The sequence below is a fragment of the Pogoniulus pusillus genome, chromosome Z (assembly GCF_015220805.1).
Source record: "Pogoniulus pusillus isolate bPogPus1 chromosome Z, bPogPus1.pri, whole genome shotgun sequence".
In the NCBI taxonomy this organism is placed as follows: Eukaryota; Metazoa; Chordata; class Aves; order Piciformes; family Lybiidae; genus Pogoniulus; species Pogoniulus pusillus.
In genome coordinates, this window is record NC_087309.1 from 46,818,948 (window position 1) to 46,832,250 (window position 13,303).

Below are 13,303 nucleotides of genomic sequence, written 5' to 3' on the forward strand. Positions count from 1 at the left end.
GTTAGAAAGCAGAGAAACAGCTATTTGAATAATTAATTTAAAACACTTTAAGGTAAGTGTGTACAGATTAGACTTTAGATCTAGACTTTGGATAATAGAAGGCAGTTGAGCAAGCATTATGAAACAAAAAGTGCTTTTGCACAACAGCCCACACTGAAATCTATATTCATAGCAAATCACCAGCGGTGTGGGGAGCAGCACTCACTCAAAACTACACAAGATGTAATGGCTTAAAAAGGCAACTGTGCTACAACTTAGATTATATTGGTCCCCTCCTCTTCCCATAGGCATCTTTATTTCACCTCGTGAAATACTCTGTCAAGTCTTGTCCAGGGCTCTGTGAGAGACTAAGTCTTGCCTGTTTTGTGCATTTATATCAACAAAGATAAAATCATCTTTGCTTCCCAGAGACAACAGCTACTCAGGAGGGGTGGTGCAAACACATCCTGCCTGGCTTGCCTGAATGCCCAGGAATGGGAATTGGAGAAGTGTGAGGTGGAGGGGCGAGGTGTGAAAGACCACAGCTGGCACAAGTGCTCCTGGAAAGTACAACAAAGACGAGATCGTTGTAAATTACCTGCCTGAATGGTCAGCTCTGCCCACCTATAGCACACCTGGCAGTCACTTGTGCATTCATGTGACTAGGGTGTAAGCCAGGGGAAGCTGCAAAAAAATGAACAGAAGACACTGAGCCTATACCAGTTTTAGTGAGTAAGTGGGTGAGAGGAAACACCACCCTGGACGTCCATCCTGGAAACAGCAGCCCAGGAACCCTCTCTCCATCCCCCCACCCACCCCACACACACCCCATGCTGTGCCCTAGGTTTTGCCTGCTGTGAGAAGGAAAGAAGAGCTCCTGGAGGAGACAAGAACTGCACTGAGAAACCATACATGCTGGAAGCTGCGCAGAGAAGGGAGCATCATCATCTCTTCCTCCCCTCCTTCAGTTGAGGACAGCACAAAGCGACAAGGATGAACCCAGGAACTCCTCCTCCAAGCCAAAGCAACAGCACCCTTCCTCCGACCTTCTCCAGCCATCTTGGTGTGTGTGCTTGGTGGGTGTAGTAATATAGTTCCTTTCCTACTCCTCCTCTCTTTCTCTGTTTTTCTCACTCTCCCTCACTCTTTCCCTGTTCCGTTCATTTTAGCCTCTAATAAATAGCCTCTCTTTTGATATTTGGCCCTGCTTGTGCCTTAATTCCACAGCATGGGAATGTATCTTTCTCCTCTGCACTAGGACGTTTTCAGTCTCTCCTCTGGATGGAGATACTTTTAATGATGTAGTTGGCAGGATTTCTGTGTAGTGTAAGTATCGTAACAAGACTATTGTATTTCTGAGAACCTCAAACTACATCTGTCTGCCTGAGACATACTCTAAGGTGAGTGAGGAGTCCCCATTCACGTTTCCACTCTCCTGTGTGGGAAGTGGCCGGAGAAGGACAAAGCAAAATGTTGTGGGATAGAGTGAGTGGGTTCTGAAAAACTTGAAATGTGTGTGTCTTCCCAGGGAAGACTATTTTGGGGCACAAATGATGATTTTCTAGTGTGACTTCACTGGGAATTCTCAGTACCCTGTTGTAACATGAAAAAGCTTTTGTAAAGTGTGTCCTCTTGGGCAAATGACATCTCCTCTCTGAAACAGAAAAATTTAGATTCAGTACCCTATTGTATGCTTTTGTAAAGTGTGTCCTCTCGGGGAAATAACGTGGCCACCCAAAGGCAGCTTTGAAACAAAACACTCGAGAATGTTTTGTAAACGTGTGTCTTCTCAGGGAAGTAATGTGCCCTCTCCAAGAAGCCCAGGGTGGTTTGTTTGGGGGTTTTATTGTGACCTCCCACAAGGAATTTATTGTGTATTTTCTCGTGGAAGAGTATTTTGGAGTAAGCTTTTTTTAAAGTATATATTTTCTTGGGAATTTTTGGGAGGGTACAGTGCTTTTTTTGCTGTGACTTCCCCATGAAACTTAGTGCCCTATCGAAACAGAAAAAGATGCCACAGACTAAAATGCTTTTTGAAACAAAAGAAATTATCCCAACTGGGAGGCGCTTTTTTTTTTTTTTTTTTTTTTTTTTTTTTCCCCATTTAGAAGCTCATGGTGACCACATCTGTACAGGAGGTCGATTTGGCTTGTGAGAACTGGAGTAATTTAGAGAGTATGTCTGACCGAATTCTGGCCCTGCAGAAAGATGCAAGGGTAAAGTCCAGAAAAGGCAAAGCTTTTTTGCGGACAGTTTTAGGTGCCTGTTTGGCAGCCTCAGGCGATGAGAAACAGAACCAGCACAAACAAGAGGATAAAATAATCTCCTCTTTCCAGGATTGGCTGGATTCACTGCAAGGACATATTGCCACTTTGAAAGATGAGTGGCAGACCTTAAATTTCAATTAGAAGAGGACAAGAGGTGAATTTTTTATTTGGATGAGAAACTCCACAGACAGACAGATCCTGCCCCCAGATACCCTGGGCAGAACTGGCAGCAACAGAGAAAGGTGCTATTCAAGTGAGGCCTCTCATTAAACCTTAGATTTTATATGAGGATGGGGAAAATATCCCCACTGACCTGTGGAAAAGAACCCCACAACCCATAGACAGTCATGAAGTAGGTATGTTTATTATGGTACTGGACTGGGGGGAGGGGGGGGGTGTCTGCCAAACTCACAAACCCTGCACCTGCACAGTTAGTTTTTTATGCTACAAAACAACAAATGTTCAATAAATGGGCAAGGTTAGTACAATTAGTTCTAAGAATAGGTGGGGTTATTACAATTAGTTCTTGGAACTAATGTCCCCCCTCCTTGGACCTGCACACTGCCATCTGGTCGTACTCCTTTGAGTCGATGAAGGTTTGACATCTTCCTTGGTTTGTCCTTTTTACCAGTTCTGCTTATCTGGCACCAACTGCAGGTCAGATGCTTGGCCAAAGTTACCTATGCTCTCATCTCTGAATACAGGGTTCTTGTTTCCGTGGGAGAGTTCCTGTATCTCTTCATGCTTAATTCCCCCGATACTGAGCCACCAGTGCTAAATCCCTAATGGAGCTGTGGCTGCGGGAAGGGAACATCTGAACACTCCAGAGTATTGGGGGGGGGGGGGGGGGATGAAAGAAAGGTATCCTGAAAGAAGTGACTGAAGAGTTATCCACCACACAGTTAGAAATGATTGTCAAATGCTGGCCTGAGCCTAACCAGAGGTCTGAGCCCACTGCTTCCCTCTTAGTAGGATCATCTGCTGAGGCGAGGGGCATGCCTCCCGGGGGGGGGAACTAAGGGCTTCACTCCTCAGTGGTGAGTGCGGGTGTGGAGTGTGTGGAGGTGAAGCATACAGACCCAACAGCTGACCAAAAGTCTGTAAAGGACCTGAGTGTATCTATTTGTTATGCCCAGAGCCTCAAGGGGGAAAAAAAAGCACACAGTTTGAGGAAAAGGGCTTGGTTTGTGGTTAGCTTGGCTTTGAGAGAAGCTCAAACAATCAAGGGTACTTACAGGCCCACTCTGTCAGGAACACCACCTGAGGGGGTGGCTCAGAGAGACTATCTGCGGCGGGGGGTGGGGGTGTGTGATGCACAGATGGAGGGCTATCATCACACATTATCAGTATCTGAGGGAAGTGCCTCTCAAATCACAGATTCACAGAATTAACCAGGTGTCATGGCTTGGGTGTTTCCCCTCACACACACTAGACTAACTAGACTAACTCAGGAAGTTAAGGAATGAAAAGGTATTTACAGCATGCACAAATATACAAGCATATATACACAATATATAGAGAAATTTACAAATACATGCAAGTTAAAAGTAACACAGAAATTCAAAATCCCTTCTGAACAGCCAGGAGGACTCCTGACCAACAGCCCTCTGCCTTTTCCACCTCACCCTGATCTTAGAAACAAGCAGATAAATCTCCGTGTAGCTCACGTGATAAACCTGCAGAGATCTGAGATGTCAAAAACTGACAAGGAGGTTAGAGGAAAAATTATTTGAGCAGGTTACATAGGTTTCATGCAAAGGAGTTAAAGCAAGATGCAACCAGACACACAGACCAAAAAGGAAGAAATAAAGTGAGAGAGAAGTGAGTGCCTTATCTTATATTTTGACTATTTATGCCTCTCAGCTGAACAAATGAGTGATACAGGCATCACTATTATTTTTATTTTCAAAGCCAATTATCTAATCTCTCATTAAAATATTCCAATTAGCCTCAAACCAGCACAAATTACCCTTCTATATCACTCAGTGTTTTGCTGAGAATTATCTGTCTACTCTAAACCAATATTTATAATAATGAACAGTTCATATTTTCAGTTCATGCTTCATTCCGACTATCTCAGTTGTAGGTGATTCAAAAGCCTAGGAAATAGTTTGTCTCTTCACAGATGAGACAAAACCAGGGACTCCCAGGTGACACTGGGTTTGTGTTCACATGCTGTAGATTCTCTCTTTGGATGCCACATTGTACCTAAAACTGAAACTCCTAACAGCTTGTATTATACACTCTGAATTTAGACACTCTCAGCTAAGGTTAGATTTCTCTGTGGAATACACTGGATTTCACCATTCTCCTGCATTACCCAGTAGGTGTGACCAGGACCTTCAGCAGACACCACCCCTCAGACAGGTTTCCCTTCACCCAGAGGAGAAAATACCCAAACAGTTTTCCCTAACAGATTCTTTTCACGTACAACAGGAACTTTATCCCCATCTGCTGTTTGGACCAAATCTGATTGTGTAGGTCCTGCTCTGTTTACTGAACCTCTACTATTTACCAACCAGGTAGCTTGTGCTAAAGCTTGTCCCAGTTTTTCAGAGTTCCACCCCCCATGGCTTTTAGGCTGGTTTTCAGCAAACCCTTGTAGCGTTCAATCTTCCCTGAAGCTGGTGCATAGTAGGGTATGTGGTAGATCCACTCAATACCATGCTCTTTAGCCCAGTCTCTCACTAGATTGTTCTTGAAATGAGTGCCATTGTCTGACTCAATTCTCTCTGGAGTTCCATGTCTCCACATGATCTGTCTCTCCAAACCAACAATGGTGTTACGTGCAGTAGCATGTGGAACTGGATAGGTTTCCAACCATCCAGTGCTGGCTTCTACCATCGTTAGCACATACTGCTTGCCAGAACGAGATCGAGGTAAAGTGATGTAGTCAATCTGCCAGGCTTCTCCATACTTGTACTTTGACCATCTCTCACCATACCATAAGGGCTTGATTCGCTTAGCCTGCTAATAGCAGCACAGGTGTGAGAGTCACCTATGACTTGGGTGATAGCATCCTTGGATAAGTCAATTGACCTATCTTGTGCCCATCAGTATGTTGCATCTCTGCCTTGGTATCCAGAGGAATAATGGGCCCACCGAGCTAAGAACAGTTCACCTCGGTGTTTCCAATCAAGATCAAAATCACAGTTTGTATCAACTTGAGAAATCAGACTGCTGACTTCCATCTTCGCTTGTTCCCAACAAGATGACAGGAACCACCTGTGAACAAAGCATAGTTCTTTTCCTGATCAGAGAGATCACCATAAGGAGGAGCCTCCTCAGCACAGTTTACTCTCTCTCTGGAGGTTTTGTACAGTCTGTGCCTTCTGGCCAGTTGGTGATCACTTCCACCAGACCAGGTCAATTGAGGTTACCCATTTGTGCTCACTGGGTTATCAAAGCCATTCACTTAGACCAGGTTGCATCTGTGGCATGATGCGGTGATGAACCTTTGCCTTTGAACATCCAGTTTAGAACTGGCAATCTAGGAGCTAAAATCAATTGTGACTCAGTTCCAATCACTTTAGAAGCTGCTTTCACTCCTTCATAAGCTGCTAGTATCTTTCTCTGTTGCAGTGTAAGTTGCCTCTGAACCTCTGTAGCTACGACCCCAGAAACCAAGTGGACGACCACGTGTCTCATTTGGAGCCCTCTGCCAAAGGCTCCAAGTTGGACCATTGTCACTGGCAGCTGTGTACAGAATGTTCTTAATGTCTGGACCAGATCTCACAGGTCCCAAGCCCACTGCATGGACTATTTCTCGCTTGATCTGATCAAAGGCTGCTTGTTGTTCAGGTCCCCGCTCGAAATCGTTTCTCTTACGAGTCACATCGTGCAGAGGTTTGACAATCTGACTGAAACCAGGAATGTGTAGTCTCCAAAATCCCACCACACCGAGAAAGAGAGGGTGTCCTTCTTACTGGTGGGAACTGCCGTGGTAGAGACTTTGTTGATCACATCCTGTGGAATGTGACAGCGACCATCCTGCCACCGCACTCCCAGAAACTGAATTTCTTTGGCAGGTCCTTTGACCTTGTCTCTCTTAATGGCAAAACCTGCTTGCAACAGAATGTCAATGATTTTGCTACCTTTCTCGAAGACTTCCTCAGCAGTTTGGCCCCACACAATGATGTCATCAATGAACTGGATGTGCTCTGGAGCTTTACCTTTCTCCAGTGCATTGTGGATGACTCAGTGACAGATGGTTGAGCTGTGTTTCCACCCCTGAGGCAAACAGTTGAACTGGTACTGGATTCCTCTCCAGGTGAATGCAAACTGAGGCCTGCACTCCTTTGCTATGGGAATAGAGAAGAAAGCATTAGCAATGTCTATGGTTGCATACCATTTAGCCTCCTTCGATTCCAGCTCGTACTGGAGTTCCAGCATGTCCAGTACAGTGTACTCATGGATTAATTCACCTCACTGAGGGCACAGAAGGTTACTTTGAGATGCCAGACTTCATTTAGTTTTTGCACAGGTCTTTCCAGTTGACAAATCAGCTGATGAATGGACAACAAAGAGTCACAGTTAGTTCTGTACTGCCCGTGGTGCACAGTTTGAGTAGCAATTGGCTGTTCCAGATCCTCTATGTCATGATGTCCCACAACTGCAGATGCATCTGAAAGTTTAGATGTGAAAGACAACTTTGATTTACTATCCTCAGTCTCTACAGATGCTATTCTAAAAGCCCATTTGTGACCCTTAGAACCTTGTCTCAAAAAGTCAATCCCCCAAAATGCAAGGCGCATCAGGACCAGTTACAATAGTATGTGTCTTCCACTCTTTACCAGTTAAACTGATCTCAGCCTGTATCTTAGTTAACTCTTGAGATCCACCAGTGATTCCAAAAATAGATATGGACTCTGTCCCTTTGCAATTGGATGGCAATAAAGTACACTGAGCACCTGTGTCAACTAAAGCCCTGTATTTCCGAACTCTTGAACTGCCAGGCCACCTAATGAACACATTCCAATAGATTCGGTTCTCTCCACTATCCCTTTCCTCCTCCTGGCTGGAGGCAGGGCACCCCTAATGCTGAACATGGCATGTGGGATGTGCACAGTGATTGGTGTTGTGGTGAGAGGAAATTGCAATTGTTGGAATAATTGCAGTTGCTCTGGGGAGCTGAAGAAGTGACAGCAATCTTTCTGGCATTGTTGCCTCTGTTTCTGCTACTCTGCAGTTCCCTGACTCTCTTCAAAAGAACTAAAGTAGGTTGATCATCCCACTTGTTCATGTTCTCACCAAAATGGTCACACAGGATTATTCGGAGACCCATATGATTGCTGATGTCTAGGTGGAATTCGTCTTCTCTGACTAAATTGCATTCTAGGAAGTCATCATCTGTTTCTGGTGGCAGAAATATTTGCCCAGTCAGAAGGTGAAGGAATGTCATCCTTTGCCAATTTTGATATAGAGGCTTTAAGTTTCTCCTTCATCTTTTTCATGGTATCATTTAGCTCTGTACCCAGAGATTTTATGTCAGAGACTAGGATAGAGTGCAACAAAGTGTTCTCTATCTGCCTCATTTGGTCAGTGAATTCACTCACAGCATCATAGAGTCGTAGAATCATAGAATCAGTCAGGTTGGAAGAAACCTCCAAGATCATGCAGTCCAACCTATCCCCCAGCCCTATCCAGTCAACTAGACCATGGCACTAAGTGCCTCATCCAGTCTTTTCTTGAACACCTCCAGGGACAGAGACTCCACCACCTCCCTAAGCAGCCCATTCCAATGGCAAATCACTCTCTCTGGGAAGAACTTCCTCCTAATGTCAAGTCTATGCCTCCTCTGGTACAACTTGATACTCTGTCCCCTTGTTCTCTTGCTGGTTGCCTGGGAGAACAGACCAACCCCCACCTGGCCACAGCCTCCCTTCAGGTAGCTGTAGACAGCAATGAGCCTCCTCTTTTCCAGGCTGAACAAGTCCAGCTCCCTCAGCCTCCCCTCATAGGGCTGTGTTCCAGGCCCCTCACCAGCTTTGTCACCCTTCTCTGGACACGTTCCAGCACCTCAACATCTCTCTTGAATTGAGGAGCACAGAACTGGACACAGGACTCAAGGTGTGGCCTGACCAGTGCTGAGTACAGGGGCAGAATAACCTCCCTTGTCCTACTGGCCACACTGTTCCTGATGCAGGCCAGGATGCCACTGGCTCTCTTGGCCACCTGGGCACACTGCTGGCTTATCTTCAGCCTCCTATCTACCAGTGCCCCCAGGTCCCTTTCTTCCTGGCCACTCTGTCTCCAGCCTGTAGCTTGCCATTATCATTCCTTGCTAGAAATGTGCTAGCCAAGATATTAGCATAAGATGAAGACCTATTCCAAAATGAATATCATCAGGATCATGTGTACTATGATATCCATAAAGTACTTCCTTCACAGCACATTCCTTCAGAAGCTTAATTCCCTGCTCATTTGTTGTCCACTTCCTAAGTGCCCACAGCAAATCATCTCAAGAAGGATATCTCATTAACACAACCAACAGGAGGCACATCCACATGCTAACCTTACCGAGAGGGAATGCTCTGTATTTGCATAGGGCCAAAAGAGAGTGGACTCTCTTTTGTAAGCATCCCTAATTGCTTTGCAGACTTGTCTCCTGCCTGTAAGGCATTGGCACCTATAGCACTGCATATCCCTAGCCAGCCTAGGATTGGCTCTCCTGTTTTCCTTGAATATTCCTTTCTAACTTCCCTGACCTCTCTCAGGGGATTACTGGAACTCTGGGTATTGTGATTTTTCCTATCCTCCTGCTGGTGTTTGGTCTGCAAATAAAAGTCTCTTAGGAACATTCTTGTACTGCTCAGAGCCACCCTCCTTCTTGACTGCTGCTTTTACATAACTTTTGCTATCATCACTATATTGGGGTTTGAGTAAGTTAGCTATATTTCTCAGGCTGTATTTCTCTTCTTCCTCTTCCTGTGTACCAGGGGTTCCTTCTAAATCCTCCTTCCTCCTTAACCAAATAGTAGTTTTTGCATGTGCCTTGGCTGGCACACACAGCACTTTGGGTGTCCTCTCTAGTGAGTCCAAATGTTTGGGAGTTTGAGCTGCTGACTGGAGATTCGAACTAGAGTCAGAATTAGAAACAGCAGACACTTGAGCAGCTTGAGCAGAAGAAGCCTTTTGGCTGTCTGCCATGTTATTGGTAGATAACGTGCTCTTGGCTGAATTCCCAGAATCTGCGCTAGCTGAATCCCCCTTTCCTCCCCCGGTAGGAATTTGAGAGTTGTTGTTTTCAAAATAAGAGATTGTTTATCTCCTCTCTGACGCTGAACCTGCAGTGCTATCTCAGGAGGAATTGTGAGCACTTGGAAATCTGCCTTTTGCCTTTGCCTAACTTCTCTCTTAAAGCAGCGACACTTGATTTTTTTGCACACAAAGCTGCAATTCATCCTAAACCCAAAGTCATTAGGGCTATAATTATACGTGACAAACAGACAACCATACTACATGCACAGAACTCACTACAGGGGTCTGGAATTTTACTTTTGGGGCAGATAATTCTCCTTAGAGACCTAGAAGTTGTAGCATTTCCTGACTTAGTCAAATTTGAATTGGTAAGATAACCAACAATATTAAACCCAATCCAAAGAAGATAACAGCCTCCAAAGTTCACAAATGTGGATATAATTTTCCTGTGCAGCAAATAAAAAACTTAAGGCTCCAGATTTGGCTGTGAGCCAACAGTCTAAATTCCAGAAATAAAATGACTGTAGGACTGCCCTTGTAACAGTTTCATCTGAACTTCCAAACCTAATTAGCAAAAAGGTCATTGCAAATGAGCTGCTTGGTGTGTCAGCTCTGCCCACCTATAGCACACCTGGCAGTCACTTGTGCATTCATGTGACTAGGGTGTAAGCCAAGGGGAGCTGCAAAATAATGAACAGAAGACACTGAGCCTGTACTAGTTTTAGCAAGTTAGTGAGTGAGTGGGTGAGAGGGAACATCACCATGGACATCCAGCCTGGAAGCAACAGCCCAGGAACGCTCTCTCCACCCCACCCCCCCCCACCATGCTGTGCCCTAAGTTTTGCCTCCTGTGAGAAGAGGCAAGAACTCTATTTAAAACCACACATGCTGGAAGCTGCTCAGAGAAGGGAGCATCATCATCTCTCCCTCCCCTCCTGCAGTCTAGGACAGCACAAAGCGACAAGGATGAACCCAGGAACTCCTCCTCTAAACCAAAGCAACAGCACCCTTCCTCCGACCTCCTCTAGCCAAAGACAGCATCTTGGTGTGTGTGGGGGTGGTGGTGGCAATATAGTTCCTTTCCTGCTCTTCTCTCTTTCTCCATTTGTTTTTCTCCCTCCCTCTCTCTCTCACTGTTCTGTTCACTTTATCCTTTAATAAATAGCCTCTCTTTTGATATTTGTCCTTGCTTATGCCTTAATTCCACAACATGGGAATGTATAAGAACAAATCTCTCTCCTCTGAACTGAGACACTTTTAGTCTTTCTCCTCCAGACCAAGACAAGCTAAGACTGGCTTTGGTGGGCAACTGGAATCTAGCAGAGTCAACCCACCACTGAGGTACCCAGAGATCCTGAGGGAACTGGCAGTTCCATTGCCAAGCCACTCAATAATATTTGAAAAATCACAGCAGACTGGCAAAGTTCCCACTTTGTGGAAAAGGTATTCCTCATAACCCTCATTTTCAAAAACAGGAAAAAAAGGAAGAACTATCTGAGGAACTACAGGTCAGTCAGTCTCATCTCTGCACCAGCAAGGTCATGGAACGGAGCCTCTGGGGAACACAGACAGGAAGGAGGCAATTTGTGACAGCCAGCATGGCTTCACTACCCTGAGGCTCTGGAGGAAGAAATGACAAAGGAGGAGTTTTCCTTAGTCGATGAGGACTGGGTTAGGGACCAATTAAGTAATCTGGACATCCATAAATCTATGGGATAGCCACAAATCCTGATGGCAAGCTCCCATGAGGGAGGTCATTGCCAGAATACTCTCTACTATCCTCAGTAAGTCATGGTGGACAGGAGAGGTGCCTGGGGGCTATAGGAGTACAAATGTCACTCCAGTCTTCAAAACAGGTAAGAAGGAGGACGCAGGTAACTATAGACTGGACAGCCTCACCTCCATCCCTGGAGAGGTAAAGGAATGGCTTATCCTTGGCACTGTCCTTAGGCATTTCAAGGACAAGAGGGTCTTTAGGAACAGCCTATATGATTTTACCAAGGGGAAGTCAAGTTTGACCAACATGATAGCCTTTTATGAGGACATAACCAGGTGGACAGATGATGGTAGAGGAGCAGATGTAGTTTATCTTAATTTCAATAAAGCATTTGACACGATCTCTCACAGCATCCTTCTGGCTAAACTGAGGCAGTGTGGTCTGGATGATCGAGTAGTGGATTTGGAACTGGTTGAAGGAAAGAAGCCAGTGAGTTTTGGCCAATGGGATGAAGTCTAGTTGGAGATCTGTATCTAATGGAGTTCCACAGGTGTCAGTACTGGGACCAGTCCTGTTCAATATATTCATCAAAGACCTGGATGAGGGCACAGAGAGCACTGTCAGCAACTTTGCTGATGACATCCAGCTGGGTGGAGTGGCTGACACACTGGAGGGTTGTGCTGCCAATCGGAGAGACTTAGACAGGCTGGAGGGTTGGGCAGGGAGAAATTGAAAGAAATTCAATAAGGGCAAGTGCAGTCTTGCATCTGGGAAAGAACAACCCCGTGGGTCAGTACAGGTTGGGAACTGACCTGCCAGAGAGCAGTGAAGGGGAAAAGGACTTGGGGGTCCTAGTGTATGGAAGGTTGACCATGAGCTCGCAATGTGCTCTTGTCAATGCCATTCTGGGGTGTATTAGAAGGGCTGGGGTTAGCAAGCTGAGAGAGGTCCTCCTCCCTCTCTACTCTGCCCTTTTGAGGCCACATCTGGAATATTGTGTCCAGTTCTGGGCCCCTCAGTTCAAGAAAGACAGAGAACTCTTTGACAGAACCCAGTGCAGAGCCACCAAATGATTAAGGGAATGGAACATCTTCCTTATGAGAAGAGACCAAGGGAGCAGGGGCTCTTTAGCTTGGAGAGGACACTGAGGAGTGACCTCATTTTTGCTTACAAATATGTAAACAGATGAAGCCAGGCTTTTCTCAGTGATGCCCAATGATAGCACAAGGGGCAATGGGAGAAGTTGAGGCAGAGGAAGTTCCTCATGGAACATGAAGAACCATGAGGAGAAGTTTTTCCACTGTGAGGGTGATAGAACACTGGAACAGGCTGCCCACAGGTGTTGCAGAGTCTCCCTTTCTGGAGATGTTCAAGACCCACCTGGATGTGTTCCTGTGTGATCTGGTGTAGGTGATCCTGCTCTGGGAGGGGACTTTGACTAGATGATCTTTTGGGGTCTCTTCCAGCTCCTAACATTCTGTGTGAAAATTGCACTCAGTAAAATTAGTGGGCTTCTACAACAGAGTTATAACATAGGTGGATAAGGGAAGAGACTGACATCATCTTACCTAGACTTGTGCAAAGCATCTGACACTGCCCCACACAAAATATTTTTCTCTAAAATGGTGATTTGATGGGTGAACCATTCAGTGGATGAGGAATGGACTGGATGGTCACAAATGATTGTGGTCAACAGATGAATGCCTGAGCGAGCTCCAAGCCGAGTACTGTTCCTCAGGAGTTGGTACTGGGACCAGTATTTTTAACATCTTTGTCAGCAATATGGACACTGGGATGGAGTGCAACCCCAGCACGTCTGCCAATGACACCAAGCTGTGTGGCACATCAACAAACCACAGGGGAGGGATGCCATCCAGAGGAACCTTTAAAAGGAACTCTTTATCAAGAACTGTAATCATAAGTTACAGTTTAACTTGGCTGGTGGCCATGTTACAACAGTCTGCTTTAACAAGACTTACCCCCATGATCAGGAGCAAGACAAATGTGAAAAACACCAAAATACAAAAAACCCCGTGGGTTGAGATAAGGAGAGTTAATGGGATATGTGGTGGGTTGGCCCTAGTTGGTAACAACTGCCCACCAAAGCCACTCTATCACTCCCCTTCTTAAATGGACTGGG